The sequence below is a fragment of the Arachis duranensis genome, chromosome 9 (genome assembly GCF_000817695.3).
Source record: "Arachis duranensis cultivar V14167 chromosome 9, aradu.V14167.gnm2.J7QH, whole genome shotgun sequence".
Taxonomy (NCBI): Eukaryota; Viridiplantae; Streptophyta; class Magnoliopsida; order Fabales; family Fabaceae; genus Arachis; species Arachis duranensis.
In genome coordinates, this window is record NC_029780.3 from 26255504 (window position 1) to 26274948 (window position 19445).

The 19445-nt window shown below is 38.5% G+C and overlaps 1 non-coding gene across 1 annotated transcript; it reads right to left on the reverse strand.

Moving 5' to 3' along the window:
• Nucleotides 1-13579: 13579 nt before the first annotated feature.
• On the reverse strand, nt 13580-13683 carry LOC127742298 (small nucleolar RNA R71). The gene has a single exon (XR_008003486.1). It is a non-coding gene; the product is annotated as a small nucleolar RNA R71 (small nucleolar RNA).
• Between the last annotated feature and the right edge of the window lie 5762 nt (nt 13684-19445).

The following is a 19445-nucleotide window of genomic DNA, read 5'->3' on the forward strand; positions in this document are numbered from 1 at the left end:
AAAAATGTCACTTTATGGTGACTGAAGGAATTGTCCTTGGGCACAAAATCTCAAACAAGGGAATAGAGGTGGATCAAGTTAAGGTAGAGGTAATTGAAAAATTACCACCACCTGCCAATGTTAAGGCAATCAGAAGCTTTCTTGGGCATGGAGGATTCTATAGGAGGTTTATAAAGGATTTTTCAAAAATCGCCAAACCTCTGAGCAACCTGCTAGCTGCTGACACGCCATTTGTCTTTGATAAGGAGTGTCTGCAAGCATTTGAGACTCTGAAAGCTAAATTGGTCACAGCACCAATCATCTCTGCACCAAACTGGACACTGCCATTTGAACTAATGTGTGATGCCAGTGACCATGCCATTGGCGCAGTGTTGGGACAAAGGCATGACAAGCTTCTACACGTCATTTACTATGCCAGCCGTGTTCTAAATGACGCACAGAAGAATTACACAACCACAGAAAAAGAGCTACTTGCTGTGATTTACGCCATTGAAAAATTCAGATCCTATTTAATAGGATCAAAAGTGATTGTGTACACTGATCATGCTGCTTTTAAATATCTACTCACAAAGCAGGATTCAAAACCCAGACTTATAAGATGGGTGTTACTTCTGCAAGAGTTTGATATAGAAATAAGAGACAGAAAAGGGACAGAGAATCAGGTAGCAGATCACCTGTCCTGAATAGAACCAGTAGAAGGGGCGTCCCTCCCTCTTACTGAGATCTCTGAAACCTTTCCGGATGAGCAACTCTTTGCCATCCAGGAAGTGCCATGGTTTGCAGATATTGCAAACTACAAGGCAGTGAGATTCATACCCAAAGAGTACAGTACTTGATCACAATCAAAGAAATTGATCACAGATGCAAAGTACTATCTTTGGGATGAACCATATCTCTTCAAGAGATGTGCAGACGGAGTAATCCGTAGACGTGTGCCTAAAGAAGAAGCGCAAAAGATCCTATGGCACTGCCATGGATCACAGTATGGAGGACATTTTGGAAGTGAGCGAACAGCCACAAGAGTCCTCCAATGTGGCTTCTACTGGCCCATATGGGACCTTTCCCACCATCATACTCAAACACTTATATTCTGGTGGCAGTGGATTATGTATCCAAATGGGTGGAGGCTATTGCAATACCCACTAATGACACTAAACCAGTGTTAAAATTCCTCCGGAAACACATCTTCAGTAGATTTGGTACCCCTAGAGTATTAATCAGTGATGGGGGCACTCATTTCTGCAATAAACAGCTTTACTCTGCTTTGGTTCGTTATGGAGTTAGCCACAGGGTAGCCACTCCATACCATCCACAGACTAATGGGCAAGCTGAAGTCTCAAATAGAGAACTCAAAAGAATCCTGGAACGGACTGTAATTAATCGTAGAAGGGATTGGGCAAGAAGCTTGGATGATGCTCTGTGGGCATACAGAACAGCGTTCAAGACCCCTATAGGAACCTCTCCATACCAGCTTGTGTATGGGAAGGCATGTCACTTGCCAGTGGAACTGGAACATAAGGCCTACTGGGCAACCTGATTCCTGAACCTTGATGCCAAGTTAGCTGGATAAAAACGATTGCTTCAGTTAAATGAGCTAGAGGAATTTAGACTCAATACTTTCGAGAATGCAAAAATATACAAAGAGAAAGCGAAAAGATAGCATGATAAGAAATTGTCATCCAGAGTATTTAAGCCGGGGCAGAAAGTTCTGCTATTTAATTCTAGGCTCAAATTATTCCCTGGGAAATTAAAATCCCGGTAGAGAGGTCCATATGTGATTACAAATGTCTCACCATATGGATACGTAGAGCTTCAGGATAATGAATATAACAAAAAGTTCATTGTTAATGGACAGAGAGTTAAACATTATCTTGAAAGCAATTTTGAGCAAGAATGCTCAAAACTGAGACTTGATTAAAAGCTCAGTAATAGTCCAACTAATGACATTAAAGAAGCGCTTGCTGGGAGGCAACCCAGCTAATCACAAAATTTAATTTTATTCGTTTTTTCTAATTAATTGATTTTTACAGGTATATGTCAGAGTATCTTCAAAAGGTAAAATAGCAATTGATTGAATTCACAGAGTTACAGGGAAATTTGGAAGCTCACTGGCATGAAAAAGCCAGTAAGAAATGTTTTGGGCGTTGAACACCCAAAAGAAGCACCCACTGGGCGTTAAACGCCCGAAAGGAGCATCTTCTGGGCGTTGAACGCCATAAAGAAGCACCTTCTGGGCGTTTAACGCCAGATTGATAGCGTCCTGGGCGTTCAGAAAAACGCCCAATGACAAAGGACTTCCTGGCGTTCAACGCCAAAAAGAAGCAACAGCTGGGCGTTGAACGCCCAGGAGAAGCAACAATTGGGCGTTAAATGCCAAAAACATGCAGCAGTTGGGCGTTTAACACCAGGATGGTGGGGAGGAGGTAAAATTCGTTTTTCTTTACAAATTTTCTAATTTTTTATGTTTCAATTCATGATTTCTTGCATCAACATGTTTCAAAATGTCATCCTTCAAATCAAATTAGTTTTCTAAAAACCCTAATTTCTAAAACCCTTTTTTAAATAATATGGCTTCATACATAAACATAAACCTTTTTTCAATCCAATCCAACTCTTTTTCCAATTTCTTTTCAAACTTCATTATCTTTTAAAATCTTTTTCAAACTATACATTTCAAATTTATCTCATTCATATCTTTTTAAATTATATCATTTTCTTATCATATTTATCTTTTATAAATCATATCTCTGATCTTATATCTTTTTCTTATTTTCGAATACCCACCCCCTCCCTTTATATCCACTTTTGCCGCCCCTCTCATCATCCACCATTCCACACCTGCTCTCCTTCTATCCCTCTTCTCTCTTTTCTTTTGCTTGAGGACAAGCAAACCTCTAAGTTTGGTGTGCTTATCCGTGATCATAAAAACATTCTCACTTTGATCATGGCCCCTAAAGGAAAACAACCCAACCCAAGAGGCAAGAAAGAGAATATTCCAAAGCCACTTTGGAATCAAGGGAAGTTCTTAACTAAAGAACATTCAGACCATTACTACAAAATAATGAGTCTCAGATCAGTGATCCAAGAAGTCAAGTTTGATCTGAAAGAAGATGAATATCCGGAGATCCAAGAACAAATTCGAAACAGGAACTGGGAAATCCTAGCTAATCCGGAAACGAAAGTGGGAAGGAATATGGTTCAGGAGTTCTATTCAAATCTATGGCAAACAGACAGGCAAAGAATAATTGGAGCTGCCCTCTATGATCATCGAACCTTAGTTAGAGGAAAGATTGTTCACACTCATCCTGACAAAATCAGGGCGATCTTTAAACTTCCTCAACTGAAGGATGACCCAGACTCCTTTAATAGGAGAATGATGAGGGTAAACAAAGGCCTGGACAAGATTCTAGATGATATATGCATCCCTGAAGCCAGGTGGACCACCAGCACAACTGGCATCCCAAACCAACTCAAAAGAGAAGATCTCAAACCAACTGTCAGAGGCTGGCTGGATTTCATTGGGCGTTCCATATTGCCCACTAGCAACTGTTCTGAAGTTACTGTTAAAAGAGCAGTGATGATTCACTGCATCATGTTGGGAAAAGAAGTAGAAGTCCATCAACTGATCTCGTGTGAACTATATAAAATAGCAAACAAGAATTCCAAGGATGCCAGATTGGCCTATTCAAGCTTAATTTCTATGCTCTGCAGAGATGCCGGAGTGAAGATGGGAATAACAGAATATATTTCAGTTGAGAGGCCAATCACTAAAATGTCAATGGAAAGACAACAGCTGCAGGATGATCCAATCAAGAGGAGAGCACAAGAAGTCCTCCCAAAGCTTCCTCAATTCGAATATTGGGAACATCTTGAAGCATCTATTCCCAAATTGCAAGAAGCTATGAACCAAATAAAGAAAGAACAGAACAATCAAAGTAGCATGCTTTGCAAACTGCTTAAGGAACAAGAAGAGCAAGGGCGTGATTTAAGGGAGCTGAAGTGCCAGAAATTAATCCTTGAAGGACCGAGCACCCCATAAATCAGAGGAACATCTACTTCCCAAAACACAGGTTGTTGAGTTCTAATTTTAGCTTTAACTCTGTGATAGTATTATTATAAAAATTTACCTTAGAAGATATATAGTAGTAGCAGTAGTAATTAACATATCTATTCTGATTTTATTTCCAATTAAGTTATAATTTATCTTTCTCATCATCATCAGACATGAATAAAGTAGTAGATTTTTAGAATAAAGAAGTAATTTATATTTTTTGAATTCTTAATAATAAAAATTTTAATTAATTACATGTGGTGGCAATACTTTTTGTTCTCTGAATAAATGCTTGAATAGTGCATATTTTATCCTAAATTTGAAGAATGTTGGCTCCTGAAGGAATGAGGAACACGAAAAATATTATTGATGATCTGAAAAATCATGAATTTGATTCTTGAAGCAAGAAAAAGCAGTGAAAAAAAATTTACAAGAAATCATTGGATTAAGAAAAGGATCCAAGGCTTTGAGCATCAGTGGATAGGAGGGCCCAAGGAAATAGTTCCAGGTCTAAGCGGCTAAACCAAGCTGTCCCTAACCATGTGCTTGTGTCATGAAGGTCCAAGTGAAAAGCTTGAGACTGAGCGGTTAAAGTCGTGATCCAAAGCAAAAATAGTGTGCTTAAGAGCTCTGGACACCTCTAACTGGGGACTCTAGCAAAGCTGAGTCACAATCTGAAAGGGTTCACCCAATCATGTGTCTGTGGCATTTGTGTATACGGTGGTAATACTGGAAAACAAAGTGCTTAGGGCCACAACCAAGACTCATAAAAGTAGTTGTGTTCAAGAATCAACATACTTAACTAGGAAAATCAATAATACTATCTGAATTCTGAGTTCCTATGGATGCCAATCATTCTGAATTTCAAAGGATAAAGTGAGATGCCAAAACTATTCAGAAACAAAAAGCTACTAGCCCCGCTCATCTAATAAGAATCTGAGCTCCATTTAAAATTCTAAGATATTATTACTTCTTAATTTCTTTTCATCCTATTTTATTTATCTAGTTGCTTGAGGACAAGCAATAGTTTAAGTTTGGTGTTGTGATGAGCGAATATTTTATATGCTTTTTGGGGTAATTTCATGTAGATTTTAGTATGTTTTAATTAGTTTTTAGTAGAATATTATTAGTTTTTAGGCAAACATCATATTTCTGGACTTTACTATGAGTTTGTGTGTTTTTCTGTGATTTCAGGTATTTTCTGGCTGAAATTGAGGGAGCTGAGCAAAAATCTGAGTTAGGCTGAAAAAAGGACTGCTGATGCTGTTGGATCCTGACCTCCCTGCACTCGGAATGGAATTTTTGGAGCTACATGAGTCCAATTGATGCGATCTCAATTGGGTTGGAAAGTAGACATCCAGGACTTTCCATCAATATATAATAGTCCATACTTTGCGCGAAGATAGACGACATAAATTGGCGTTCAACGCCAGTTTCATGCTGCTGTCTGGCATCCAGCGCCAGAAACAGGTTACAAGTTGGAGTTCAGCGCCCAAAACATGTTACAACCTGGCGTTCAACTCCAGAAACAGCCCAAGCACGTGAGAAGCTTTAGTCTCAGCCCCAGCACACACCAAGTGGGCCCCAGAAGTGGATTTCTGCACCAATTATCTTAGTTTACTCATATTCTGTAAACCTAGGTTACTAGTTTACTATTTAAACAACTTTTAGAGACTTATCTTGTACCTCATGACATTTTCAGATCTGAATTATACACTCTTTGGCAGCATGAGTCTCTAAACTCCATTGTTGGGGGTGAGGAGCTCTGCAGCGTCTCGATGAATTAATGCAATTACTTTTGTTTTCCATTCAAACACGCTTGTTCCTATCTAAGATGTTCAAGTTTTCCATTCAAACACACGTGTTCTTATCTAAGATGTTCATTCGCGCTTAATTATGGAGAAGGTGATGATCCGTGACACTCATCACCTTCCTCAATCCATGAACGTGTGCTTGACAACCACATCCGTTCTACATCAGATTGAATGAGCATCTCTTAGCTTCCTTAATCAGAATCTTCGTGGTATAAGCTAGAACTGATGGCGGCCATTCTTGAGGATCCGGAAAGTCTAAACCTTGTTTGTGGTATTCCGAGTAGGATTCAAGGATTGAATGGCTATGACGAGCTTCAAACTCGCGATTGCTGGGCGTGATGACAAACGCAAAAGGATCAATGGATCCTATTCCAACATGATCGAGAACCAACAGCTGATTAGCCGTGCTGTGACAGAGCATCTGGACCATTTTCACTGAGAGGATGGGAAGTAGCCACTGACAATGGTGGCACCCTACATACAGCTTGCCATGAAAGGAACCTTGCGTGTGGGAAAAGGATTTCAAGGAAAATTTGAAATTCAGAGGACAAAGCATCTCCAAAACTCCAACATATTCTCCATTATTAAAGTAACAACTATTTATTTTATGCTCTTTTTACTTTATACGAGGCTAAAGAACCCTATTGGTATCCTGACTAAGATTAATAAAATAAACATAGCTTGCTTCAAACAATAATCTCCGTGGGATCGACCCTTACTCACATAAGGTATTACTTGGACGACCCAGTGCACTTGCTAGTTAGTTGTACGGACACAAGGAGAAGAATTTTGTTTTCAAATAAAATCTTTTTCAAATCTTCATATTTTTTTTTAAAATCAAATCTTTCTCAAATCAAATATTTTCAATCATATCTTTTTAAAAATCATATCTTTTCAAATATATCTTTTTCAAAAATCAAATCTTTTCCTCATATTTTCAAAAATCTTGATTCAAAAATTTCAAGTTTGTTACTTTCTTGTTAAGAGAGATTCAATATTTGAAATTTAGAATCATATCTTTTAGTTTCTTGTCAATCAAGTCATTAACTTTTTAAAAGTCAAATCTTGTTAATTTTATCTTTTCAAGCATATCTTTTTAAATCATATCTTTTTCAAATCACATTTTTTTAAATTCTAATTTCAAAATCTTTTTATAACTTCTTATCTTTTTTTTAAACTTTATTTCTTATCTTTTTCAAAATCACAACCAATTTTTCAAAAATTTATTTTAAATTTTATTCTTTTTATTTTTGAAAATTCTCCCCCCTCTCTTATCTTTTTCTATTTAAACACTAACATTCCTCCTCCATTGTTAATTCGAACTCCATCTCTCTTTGTGTGTTCGAATTCTTCCTTACCTACCTCATCCTTCCATTATTGTTTTCCTCTGACACCTCAAGAAATCTCTATACTGTGACATAGAGGATTCCATATTTTCTTTGTTTTTTTTCTCTTTCATATGAGCAGGAACAAAGATAAAGGCATACTTGTTGAAGCTGATCCTGAACCTGAAAGGACTCTGAAGAGGAAGCTAAGAGCAGCTAAAGTACAAAACTCTGAAGAGGACCTCACTAAAATTTTCGAAAAGGAAGCAGCAAAAGAAACAATTATGGCTGAACCAAACAACAATGCAAGGAAGATGCTTGGTGATTTTACTACACCAACTTCCAACTTTTATGGAAGAAGCATCTCAATCCCTGCCATAGGAGCAAACAATTTTGAGCTAAAGCCTTAATTAGTTTATCTACTGCAACAGAACTGCAAGCTTCATGGACTTCCATCAGAAGACCCTTATTAGTTCTTAACTGATTTCTTGCAGATCTGTGATACTGTTAAGACCAATAGAGTTGATCCTGAAGTCTACAAGCTTATGCTTTTCCCTTTTGCTGTAAGAGACAGAGCTAGAACATGGTTGGACTCACAACCTAGAGATAGCCTGGACTCTTGGGATAAGCTGGTCACGGCTTTCTTAGCCAAGTTCTTTCCTCCTAATAAGCTGAGCAAGCTTAGAGTGGATGTTCAAACCTTCAGACAGAAAGAAGGTGAGTCCCTCTATGAAGCTTGGGAAAGATATAAGCAGCTAACCAAAAAGTGTCCTTCTGACATGTTTTCAGAATGGACCATATTAGATATATTCTATGATGGTCTGTCTGAATTTTCCAAGATGTCACTGGACCATTCTACAGGTGGATCCATTCACCTAAAGAAAATGCCTGCAGAAGCTCAGGAACTTGTTGAAATGGTTGCAAATAACCAGTTCATGTATACCTCTGAGAGGAATCCTGTGAGTAATGGGACACCTCAAAAGTGATGAGTTCTTGAAATTGATGCTCTGAATGCCATACTGGCTCAGAACAAAATATTAACCCAACAAGTCAATATCATCTCTCAGAGTCTGAATGGATTGTAAAATGCATCCAATAGTACTAAAGAAGCATCTTCTGAAGAAGAAGCTTATGATCCTGAGAATCCTGCAATGGCAGAGGTGAATTACATGGGTGAAGCCTTTGGCAACACCTATAATCCTTCATGAAAAAATCATTCAAATTTTTCATGGAAGGATCAACAGAAGCAAGTCTTCAATAATAACAATGGTGAAATAAACAGGTTTAGTAATAGCAAACCTTTTCCATCATCATCTCAGCAACAGACAGAGCATTCTGAGCAGAATCCTTCTAACTTAGCAAACATAGTCTCTGATCTATCTAAGGCCACTCTTAGTTTCATGACTGAAATAAGATCCTCCATTAGGAATTTGGAGGCACAAGTGGGCCAGCTGAGTAAAAGGGTTACTGAAACTCCTCCTAGCACTCTCCCAAGCAATACAGAAGAGAATCCCAAAGGAGAGTGCAAGGCCATTGATATAATCAACATGGATGAAACCTTAGAGGAGGAGGAGGATGTGAATCCCAATGAGGAAGACCTCAGGGGACGTCCAATGGTCAGTACAGAATCTCCTAATGAGGAACCAAAGGAATCTGAGGCTCATATAGAGACCGTAGAGATTCCCTTGGACCTCCTTTTACCATTCATGACCTCTGATGACTATTCATCTTCTGAAGAGGATGAAGACATTGTTGAAGGGCAAGATGCCCAATATTTAGGAGCAATCATGAAGCTGAATGCCAAGCTGTTTGGTAATGAGACTTGGGAGGAAGAGCCTCCCTTGCTCACCAATGAAATGAATATATTGGTTCAGCAAAATTTACCTCAAAAGAAATAGGATCCTGGTAAATTCTTAATACCCTGTACCATAGGCACCATGACCTTTGAAAAAGCTCTGTGTGACCTAGGGTCAGGGATAAACATGATGCCCCTCTCTGTAATGGAGAGACTGGGAATCTATGAGGTACAGGCTGCCAAATTCTCATTGGAGATGGCAGATAAATCTATGAAAAAGGCTTATGAACTAGTAGAGGACGTGCTAGTGAAGGTTGAAGGCCTTTATGTCCCTGCTTATTTCATAATCCTAGACACTAGGAGGGATGAGGATGAATCCATCATCCTTAGAAGACCCTTCCTAGCCACAGCAAGAGCTGTGATTGATGTTGACAGAGGAGAGTTGATCATTCATGTGAATAAAGAATGCCTTGTAGTAAAGACTCAAGGTTCTCCATCTGTAACCATGGAGAATAAGCATGAAAAACTTCTCCTAATACAGAGTCAAACAGAGCCCCCACATTCAAACTCTAAGTTTGGTGTTGGGAGGCCATAACCAAACTCTAAGTTTGGTGTTGAGAGATCTCAACCATAATCTGATCATCTGTGAGGCTCCATGAGAGCTCACTGTCAAGCTATTGACATTAAAAAAGCACTTATTAAGAGGCAATCCAATTTTATTTTAATTTTATCTATATTATTTTGTTTCCTTTTAGGTTGATGATCATGTGAAGTCACAAAGACAATTACAAAAATAAAGAAAAAAAATAAAAAACAACATTGAAAACAGCACACCTTGGAGGAAGAACTTACCAGCATTTAAACACCAGTAAGGGTAGCAAAACGGGCATTGACACGCCCAATTTGGCACCTTTCTGGGCGTTTAAATGCCATAATAGGGCACCAAACTGGCGTTTGATGAGCGGATAATTTATAGGCTTTTTGGCATTATTTTTAGATAATTTTTAGTATAATCTAGCTATTTTTAGGGATGTTTTCATTAGTTTTTATGCTAAATTCACATTTCTGGACTTTACTATGAGTTTGTATGTTTTTCTGTGATTTCAGGTAATTTCTGGCTGAAATTGAGGGACCTGAGCAAAACTCTGATAGAAGGCTAACAAAGGACTGCTGATGCTGTTGGATTCTGACCTCCCTGCACTCGAAATGGATTTTCTGGAGCTCCAGGACTCCAAATGGCGCGCTCTTAATGGAGTTGGAAAGTAGACATCCAGAGCTTTCCAAAAATATATAATAGTCCATACTTTATTCGTGATTAGATGACATAAACTGGCACTCAACGCCAGTTTCATGCTGCATTCTGGAGTCAAACGCCAGAAACACGTCACGAGCCAGAGTTGAACACCAAAAACGACTAAATCCTCATTTTGGTCCCTGAGATTCACGCGATTACTCACTTTGGTCCCCAAAATTCAAAATTACCTATACTGGTCCTTCAGATTCAAGTTTGGGCACCAATATGGTCCCTCGACACTTTCCGGTGATGATTAGGCAAATTGAGTGCTGAGATGACACCCTTCCTGTCACGTTGGACGCTGTAACGGCTAGTTGATGTGGCGAGGGTTCCAATTTAGTCCTCCCTTGTTAAAACTTTGTCATTATAACTCAGATAAATAATAAGATAATTAGGATTTCAGGAACTAAATTGGATACAAATAAAACTCTCACCACGTCAGCTAGCTGTTGCAGCGACCAGCGTGGTAGGGAGGGTGTCATCTTAGCACTTCGTTTGCCTTATCATCATCGAAAATAGTCGAGGGACCATATTAGTTCCCGAACTTGAATCTGGAGGACCAAAATGAGTAATCGCGTGAATCTCAAGGACTAAAATGGGGATTTAGTCGCCAAAAACACGTTACAACTTGGCGTTCAACTCCAAAAGAAGCCTCTGCACGTGTAAAGCTCGAGCTCAGCCTAAGCACACACCAAGTGGGCCCCGAAAGTGGATTTCTGCATCAATTACTTACTTCTGTAAACCCTAGTAGCTAGTCTAGTATAAATAGGACATTTTATTATTGTATTAGACATCCTGGATCCTGGATTGTATTTTTGATCCTATGATCACGTTTTGGGGGCTGGCCATTCAGCCATGCCTGAACCTTCATCATTTATGTATTTTCAACGGTGGACTTTCTATACACCATAGATTAAGGATGTGGAGCTCTGCTATACCTTGAGTTTTAATGCAATTACTACTATCTTTTATTCAAATTCAATCTTATTTCTGTTCTAAGATACTACTCGTACTTCAACCTGATGGATGTGATGATCCGTGACACTCATCATCATTCGTCCCTATGAACGCATGCCTGACAACCACTTCCGTTCTACAAGCAAAAGCTAGAGTGTGTATCTCTTGGATTCCTGATGCACGACGCATGGTTGCCCTCGCCTGACAACCGAGCCTTCCATTCCGTGAGATCAGAGTCTTCGTGGTATAAGCTAGAATTGATGGCAGCATTCATGAGAATCTGGAAAGTCTAAACCTTGTCTGTGGTATTCCGAGTAGGAATCCGGGATTGAATGACTGTGACGAGCTTCAAACTCGCGATTGTTGGACGTGATGACAAACGCAAAAGAATCAAGGGATTCTATTCCGACATGATCGAGAACCGACAGATGATTAGCCGTGCCATGACAGAGCATTTGGACCTTTTTCACTGAGAGGATGGGATGTAGCCATTGACAACGGTGATGCCCTACATATAGCTTGCCATGGAAAGGAGTAAGAAGGAGTGGATGAAGGCAGTAGGAAAGCAGAAATTCAGAAGGAGCACAGCATCTTCATACGCCTATCTGAAATTCCCATTGATGATCTACATAAGTATTTCTATCTTTATTTTATGTTTATTTATTATTATTATTCAAAAACTCCATAACCATTTATTATCCGCCTGACTGAGATTTACAAGATGACCATAGCTTGCTTCATACCAACAATCTCCGTGGGATCGACCCTTACTCACGTAAGGTTTATTACTTGGACGACCAATTTTCATGCATAATTGGTTTTGATCCAAAATTTTCATGTTTTGGGTCATATTTGTGTTTTTCTCTCTCATCATTAAAAATTCAAAAATCAAAAAAATATCTTTTCCTTAATTCTCTCAAAATTTCAAAAATTTGAGTTGACTTAGTCAATTTTTTTTTAAAAAATTAGTTATTTCTTGTAAGTCAAGTCAAATTTTCAATTTTAAAAATCTTATCTTTTCAAAACCTTTTCAAAAATCAAATCTTTTTCATTTTTCTTACTATTTTTTTCGAAAATTTTTAATTTGAATTTTAAAATCTTTTTCTTATATTTAATTCATAATTTTCGAAAACTTTATTAACAATTAATGTGATTGATTCAAAAAATTTGAAGTTTGTTACTTTCTTGTTAAGAAAGGTTCAATCTTTAAATTCTAGAATCATATCTTTTAGTTTCTTGTTAGTCAAGTAATTAATTTTAATTTTAAAAATTAAATCTTTTCCAAGCATATCTTTTTCAAAATTTTATCTTTTTCAAAAATTTGATTTCAAAATATCTTCTTATCTTCTTATCTTTTCAAATTTAATTTTCAAATCTTTTTCAAACTAACCAATTAACTTTTGTTTATTTTTTATCTTTTTCAAAACCACCTAACAACTTTTCTCTCTCCAATTTTCGAAAATACCTCCCTCTTTTTTAAAAAAATTCTTTTTAATTAATTAATTGTTTTAAATTTTAGTTTTTTTAAATTTAAATTTTAATTTTATTTCCCCTTTAATTTTCGAAAATCATTAACTCCTCTTCAAAAATTGTTTTCCAAAACTTCTCTCTTTCATCTTATTCTATTTATTTATTCATTTACTAATACTTTTCTTCATCTCCAATCTCTGCTCCTACCTTCACCCATGTGTTCAGACTATTCATTCTTCTTCACTCTTATTCCCTTTCTTCTTCTACTAACATAAAGGAATCTGTATACTGTGACATAGAGGATTCCTCTTCTTTTTCTGTTCTCCTCTCTTTCATATGAGCAGGAACAAGGAAAACGGCATTCTTGTTGAAGCTGATCCGAAACCTGAAAGGACTCTGAAGAGGAAATTAAGAGAAGCTAAATTACAATAATCCAAAGACAACCTTGCTGAAATTTTTGAACAAGAAAAGGAGATGGCAGCCGAATCCAATAACAATAATGCAAGAAGGATGCTTGGTGATTATACTACACCTACTTCCAAGTTTGATGGAAGAAGCATCTCAATTCCTGCCATTGGAGCAAACAATTTTGAGCTGAAACCTCAACTAGTTGCTCTAATGCAACAAAACTGCAAGTTTCATGGACTTCCATAAGAAGATTCCTACCAGTTTTCAACTGAGTTCTTGCAGATTTGTGAGACTGTTAAGACTAATGGAGTAGATCCTGAAGTCTACAAGCTCATGCTTTTCCCTTTTGCTGTAAGAGATAGAGCTAGAACATGGTTGGACTCGCAACCTAAGGATAGCATGGACTCTTGGGATAAGCTGGTCACAGCCTTCTTGGTTAAGTTCTTTCCTCCTCAAAAGCTGAGCAAGCTTAGAGTGGATGTTCAGACCTTCAAGCAAAAAGATGGTGAATCCCTCTATGAAGCTTGGGAAAGATACAAGCAGATGACCAAAAAGTGTCCTTCTAACATGTTTTTAGAATGGACCATGATAGATATATTCTATTATGGTCTGTCTGAGTTCTCTAAGATATCACTGGACCACTCTGCAGGTGGATTCATTCACCTAAAGAAAACGCATGTAGAAGCTCAGGAACTTATTGAAATGGTTGCAAATAACCAATTCATGTACACTTCTGAGAGGAATTCCGTGAATAATGGGACGCCTCAGAGAAAGGGAATTCTTAAAATTGATGCTCTGAATACCATATTGGCTCAGAACAAAATGTTGACTCAGCAAGTCAACATGATTTCTCAAAGTCTGAATGGATGGTAAAATGCATCCAACAGTACTAAAGAGGCATCTTCTGAAGAAGAAGCTTATGATCTTGAAAACCCTGCAATGAGGTAAATTACATGGGTGAACCTTATGGAAACACCTATAATTCTTCATGGAGAAATCATCCAAATTTCTCATGGAAGGATCAACAAAAGCCTCAACAAGGCTTTAATAATGGTGGAAGAAACAGGTTTAGCAATGGCAAGCCTTTTCCATCATCTTCTCAGCAATAGATAGAGAATTCTGAGCAGAGCACCTTTAACTTAGCAAATATAATCTCTGATTTGTCTAAGGCCACTTTAAGCTTCATGAGTGAAACAAGGTCCTTCATTAGAAATTTGGAGGCACAAGTGGGCCAGCTGAGTAAGAAAGTCACTGAAACTCCTCCTAGTACTCTCCCAAGCAATACTGAAGAAAATCCAAAAAGAGAGTACAAGGCCATTGATATAATCAATATGGCCGAACCTAGAGAGGAAGGAGAGGACGTGAATTCCAATGAGGAAGACTTCATGGGACGTCTCTCAAGCAAGAAAGAGTTCCCTATTGAGGACCCAAGGGAATCCGAGGCTTATATAGAGACAATAGAGATCTCAATAAACCTCCTTCTGCCATTCATGAGCTCTGAAGACTATTCTTCCTCTGAAGAGGAAGAAGATGTAACTGGAATGCAAGTTGCTCAATATCTAGGAGCCATCATAAAGCTAAATGCCAAGTTGTTTGGTAATGAGACTTGGGAAGGTGAACCTCCCTTGCTCATTAGTGAACTAGATACATGGGTTCAGCAAACTCAATCTCAAAAGAGACAAGATCCTGGTAAATTCCTAATACCCTGCACCATAGGCACCATGACCTTTGAGAAAGCTTTGTGCGACCTAGGGTCAGGTATAAATCTTATGCCACTCTCTATAATGGAGAAGCTGGGGATCATTGAGGTACAACCTGCCATATTCTCATTACAATTGTCAGACAAGTCAGTAAGACAAGCTTATGGATTGGTAGAGGATGTGTTAGTAAAGGTTGAAGGCCTTTACATCCCTGTTGATTTCATAATCTTAGACACTAGGAAGGAGGAGGATGAATGCATCATCCATGGAAGACCTTTCCTAGCCACAACAGGAGTTGTGATAGATGTTAACAGAGGAGAATTAGTCCTTCAATTGAATGGGGACTACCTTGTGTTTAAGACTCAAGGGTGTTCTTTTGTATACATGGAGAGGAAGCATGAAAAGCTTCTCTCAGTACAGAGTCAAACAAAGCCCCCACAATCAAGCCTAAGTTTGGTGTTGGGAGGCCACAACCAAACTCTAAGTTTGGTGTTGAATCCCCACATTCAAACTCTAAGTTTGGGTTTTGGGAGTCTACAATATTGACCTGATCACCTGTGTGGCTCCATGAGAGCCCACTGTCAAGCTATTGACATTAAAGAAGCGCTTATTGAGAGGCAACCCAATTTTTATTTATCTAATTTTACTTTTCTTTTATTGTTCTTTAATGTTTTATTAGGTTCATGATCATGTGGAGTCACAAAAAAAATACTAAAATTAAAATAGAATAAAAAATAGCAGAAGAAAAATCACACCCTGGAGAAAGGACTTACTGGCGTTCAAACGCCAGTAAGGAGCATCTGGCTGGCGTTGAACGCCAGAAACAAGCAGCATCCTGGCGTTTGAACGCCAGGAATATACCCTGAGGAGAGCTGGCGCTGAACGCCAGGAACAAGCATGGAACTGGCGTTCAACGCCAGAAACATGCTGCAATTGGGCGTTGAACGCCCAAAATAAGCATCACTTCGGCGTTTAAATGCCAGAATTGTATGCAAAGGCATTTTACATGCCTAATTGGTGCAGAGATGTAAATCCTTGACACCTCAAGATCTGTGGACCCCACAGAATCATCCCAGGATCTGTGGACCCCATAGGATCCCCACCTACCTCAACTCACTTTCTCTCATCTTCTTCACATTCATCCTCTCTTCCCCATAAACACTCTTCCCCAAAAACCTTTCACCAATCACTTCAATCTCTCTTTCCAATTACCCTCCTTCACCACTCACATCCATCCATTCTTTCCCATAAACCCCACCTACCTTCAAAATTCAAAATTTCTTTCCCACCCAAACCCACCCTAAATAGCCGAACCTACCCTCTCTCCCTTCCCTATATAAACCCCTCCATTCTACTTCATTTTCACACAACACAACCCCCTCTTCTACACCTTGGCCGAATACACCTCCCCCCTCTCTCCTCCATATTTTCTCTTCCTCTTCTTCTTTTCTTTCTTCTCTTGCTCGAGGGCGAGCAATATTCTATGTTTGGTGTGGTAAAAGCATAGCTTTTGTTTTTCTAAAACCACCTATGGCACCTAAGACCGGAGAAACCTCTAGAAAAGGGAAGGGAAGACAAAAGCTTCCACCTCTGAGTCATGGAAGATGGAGAGATTCATCTCTAAAGCTCATCAAGACCACTTCTATGATGTTGTGGCCAAGAAGAAGGTGATCCCCGAGGTCCCTTTCAAACTCAAGAAAAATGAGTATCCGGAGATCCGACATGAGATCCAAAGAAGAGATTGGGAAGTTCTAACCAACCCCATTCAACAAGTCAGAATCTTAATGGTTCAAGAGTTCTATGCCAATGCATGGATCACTAGGAACCATGACCAAAGTATGAACCCGAATCCAAAGAATTATCTTAAAATGGTTCGGGGGAAATACTTAGATTTTAGTCTGGAAAATGTGAGGTTGGCGTTCAACTTGCCTACAATGCAAGAAAATACACGCCCCTACACTAGAAGGGTCAACTTTAATCAAAGGTTAGACCAAGTCCTTATGGACATATGTGTGGAAGGAGCTCAATGGAAAAGAGACTCTAAAGGCAAGCCGGTTCAATTAAGAAGACTGGACCTCAAGCTTGTGGCTAGAGGATGGTTGGAGTTCATCCAACGCTCCATCATCCCCACTAGCAACCGATCTGAAGTTACTGTGGATCGGGCCATTATGATTCATAGCATCATGATTGGAGAGGAAGTAGAAGTTCATGAAGTTATCTCCCTTGAATTCTACAAAATAGCCGAAATGCCCTCTACCTTGGCAAGGCTAGCTTTTCCTCATCTTATTTGCCATCTATGTTACTCAGCCGGAGTTATCATAGAAGGAGAATCCCCATTGAGGAGGATAAGCCCATCACTAAGAAAAGGATGGAGCAAACAAGAGAACCCACTCATGGATCCCAAGGGACGCATGAAGAAGCTCATCACCAAGAAATCCCGGAGATGCCTCAAGGGATGAACTTTCCTCCCAACAATTATTGGGAATAACTCAACACTTCTCTAGAAGATTTGAGTTACAATATGGATCAATTAAGGGTGGAACATCAAGAGTACTCCATCATTCTCCAAGAAATTAGAGAAGATCAAAGAGCAATGAGGGAGGAGCAACAAAGGCAAGGAAGAGACATAGAAGAACTCAAGGACATCATTGGTTCTTCAAGAAGAAAGCGCCACCATCACTAAGGTGGACTCATTCTTTGTTCTTATTTTTTCTGTTTTTCGGTTTTTATGCTATATGTGTGTTTATGTTTTGTGTCTCTACCTCATGATCATTAGTATTGAGTAACTATGTCTTAAGGCTATGAATAATTCCATAAATCCTTCACCTCTCTTAAATGAAAAATGTTTCTAATTCAAAAGAACAAGAAGTACATGAAAAATGTTTTAATTCAAAAGAACAAGAAGTACATGAATTTCAAATTTTATCTTGAAATTAGTTTAATTATTTTGATGTGGTGCCAATACTTTTTATTTTCTGAATGAATGCTTGAATAGTGCATAATTTTGATCTTGTTGTTTATGAATGTTAAAATCGTTGGCTCTTGAAAGAATGATGAACAAAGAGAATGTTATTGACAATTTGAAAAATCATGAAAATTGATTCTTGAAGCAAGAAAAAGTAGTTAAAAAGCAAAAGCTTGCCAAAAAAATGGCGAAAAAGAAAATTAGAAAGAAAAAGAAAAAGCAAGCAGAAAAAGCCAATAGCCCTTAAAACCAAAAGGCAAGGGTAAAAAGGATCCAAGCCCTTAAAACCAAAAGGCAAGGGTAAAAGGGATCCAAGGCTTTGAGTATCAATGGATAGGAGGGCCCAAGGAAATAAAATCCAGGCCTAAGCGGCTAAATCAAGCTGTCCCTAACCATGTGCTTGTGGCATGCAGGTCCAAGTGAAAAGCTTGAGACTGAGTGGTTAAAGTCGTGATCCAAAGCAAAAAGAGTGTGCTTAAGAACTCTGGACACCTCTAACTGGGGACTTTAGTAAAGCTGAGTCACAATCTGAAAAGATTCACCCAACTATGTGTCTGTGGCATTTATGTATCTGGTGGTAATACTGGAAAACAAAGTGCTTAGGGCCACGGCCAAGACTCATAAAAGTAGCTGTGATCAAGAATCAACATACTTAACTAGGAGAATCAATAACACTATCTGAAATTCTAAGTTCCTATAGATGCCAATCATTCTAAACTTCAAAGGAAAAAGTAAGATGCCAAAACTGTTCAAAGGAAAAAAGCTACAAGTCCCGCTCATCTAATTAGGACTAATATTCATTGATATTCTGGAATTTATAGTATATTTTCTTCTTTTTATCCTAATTGATTTTCAGTTGCTTGGGGACAAGCAACAATTTAAGTTTGGTGTTGTGATGAGCGGATAATTTATACGCTTTTTGGCATTATTTTTAGATAGTTTTTAGAATAATCTAGCTATTTTTAGGGATGTTTTCATTAGTTTTTATACTAAATTCACATTTCTGGACTTTACTATGAGTTTGTGTATTTTTCTGTGATTTCAGGTAATTTCTGGCTGAAATTGAGGGACCTGAGCAAAACTCTGATAGAAGGCTAACAAAGGACTGCTGATGCTGTTGGATTCTGACCTTCCTTCACTCGAAATGGATTTTCTGGAGCTACAGAACTTCAAATTGGGCGCTCTCAACGGCGTTGGAAAATAGACATTCATAGCTTTCCATAAATATATAATAGTCTATACTTTATTCGTGATTAGATGACATAAACTTGCGCTTAACACCAGTTCCATGCTGTATTCTGGAGTCAAACGCCAGAAACACGTCACGAACCAGAGTTGAACGCCAAAAACACGTTACAACTTGGCGTTCAACTCCAAAAGAAGCCTCTGCACGTGTAAAGCTCGAACTCAGCCCAAGCACACACCAAGTGGGCCCCGGAAGTGGATTTCTGCATCAATTACTTACTTCTATAAACCCTAGTAGCTAGTCTAGAATAAATAGGACGTTTTATTATTGTATTAGACATCCTTGATCCTGGATTGTATTTTTGATCCTGTGATCACGTTTTGGGGGCTGGCCATTCGGCCATGCCTAAACCTTCATCACTTATGTATTTTCAACGGTGGAGTTTCTACACACCATAGATTAAGGGTGTGGAGCTCTGCT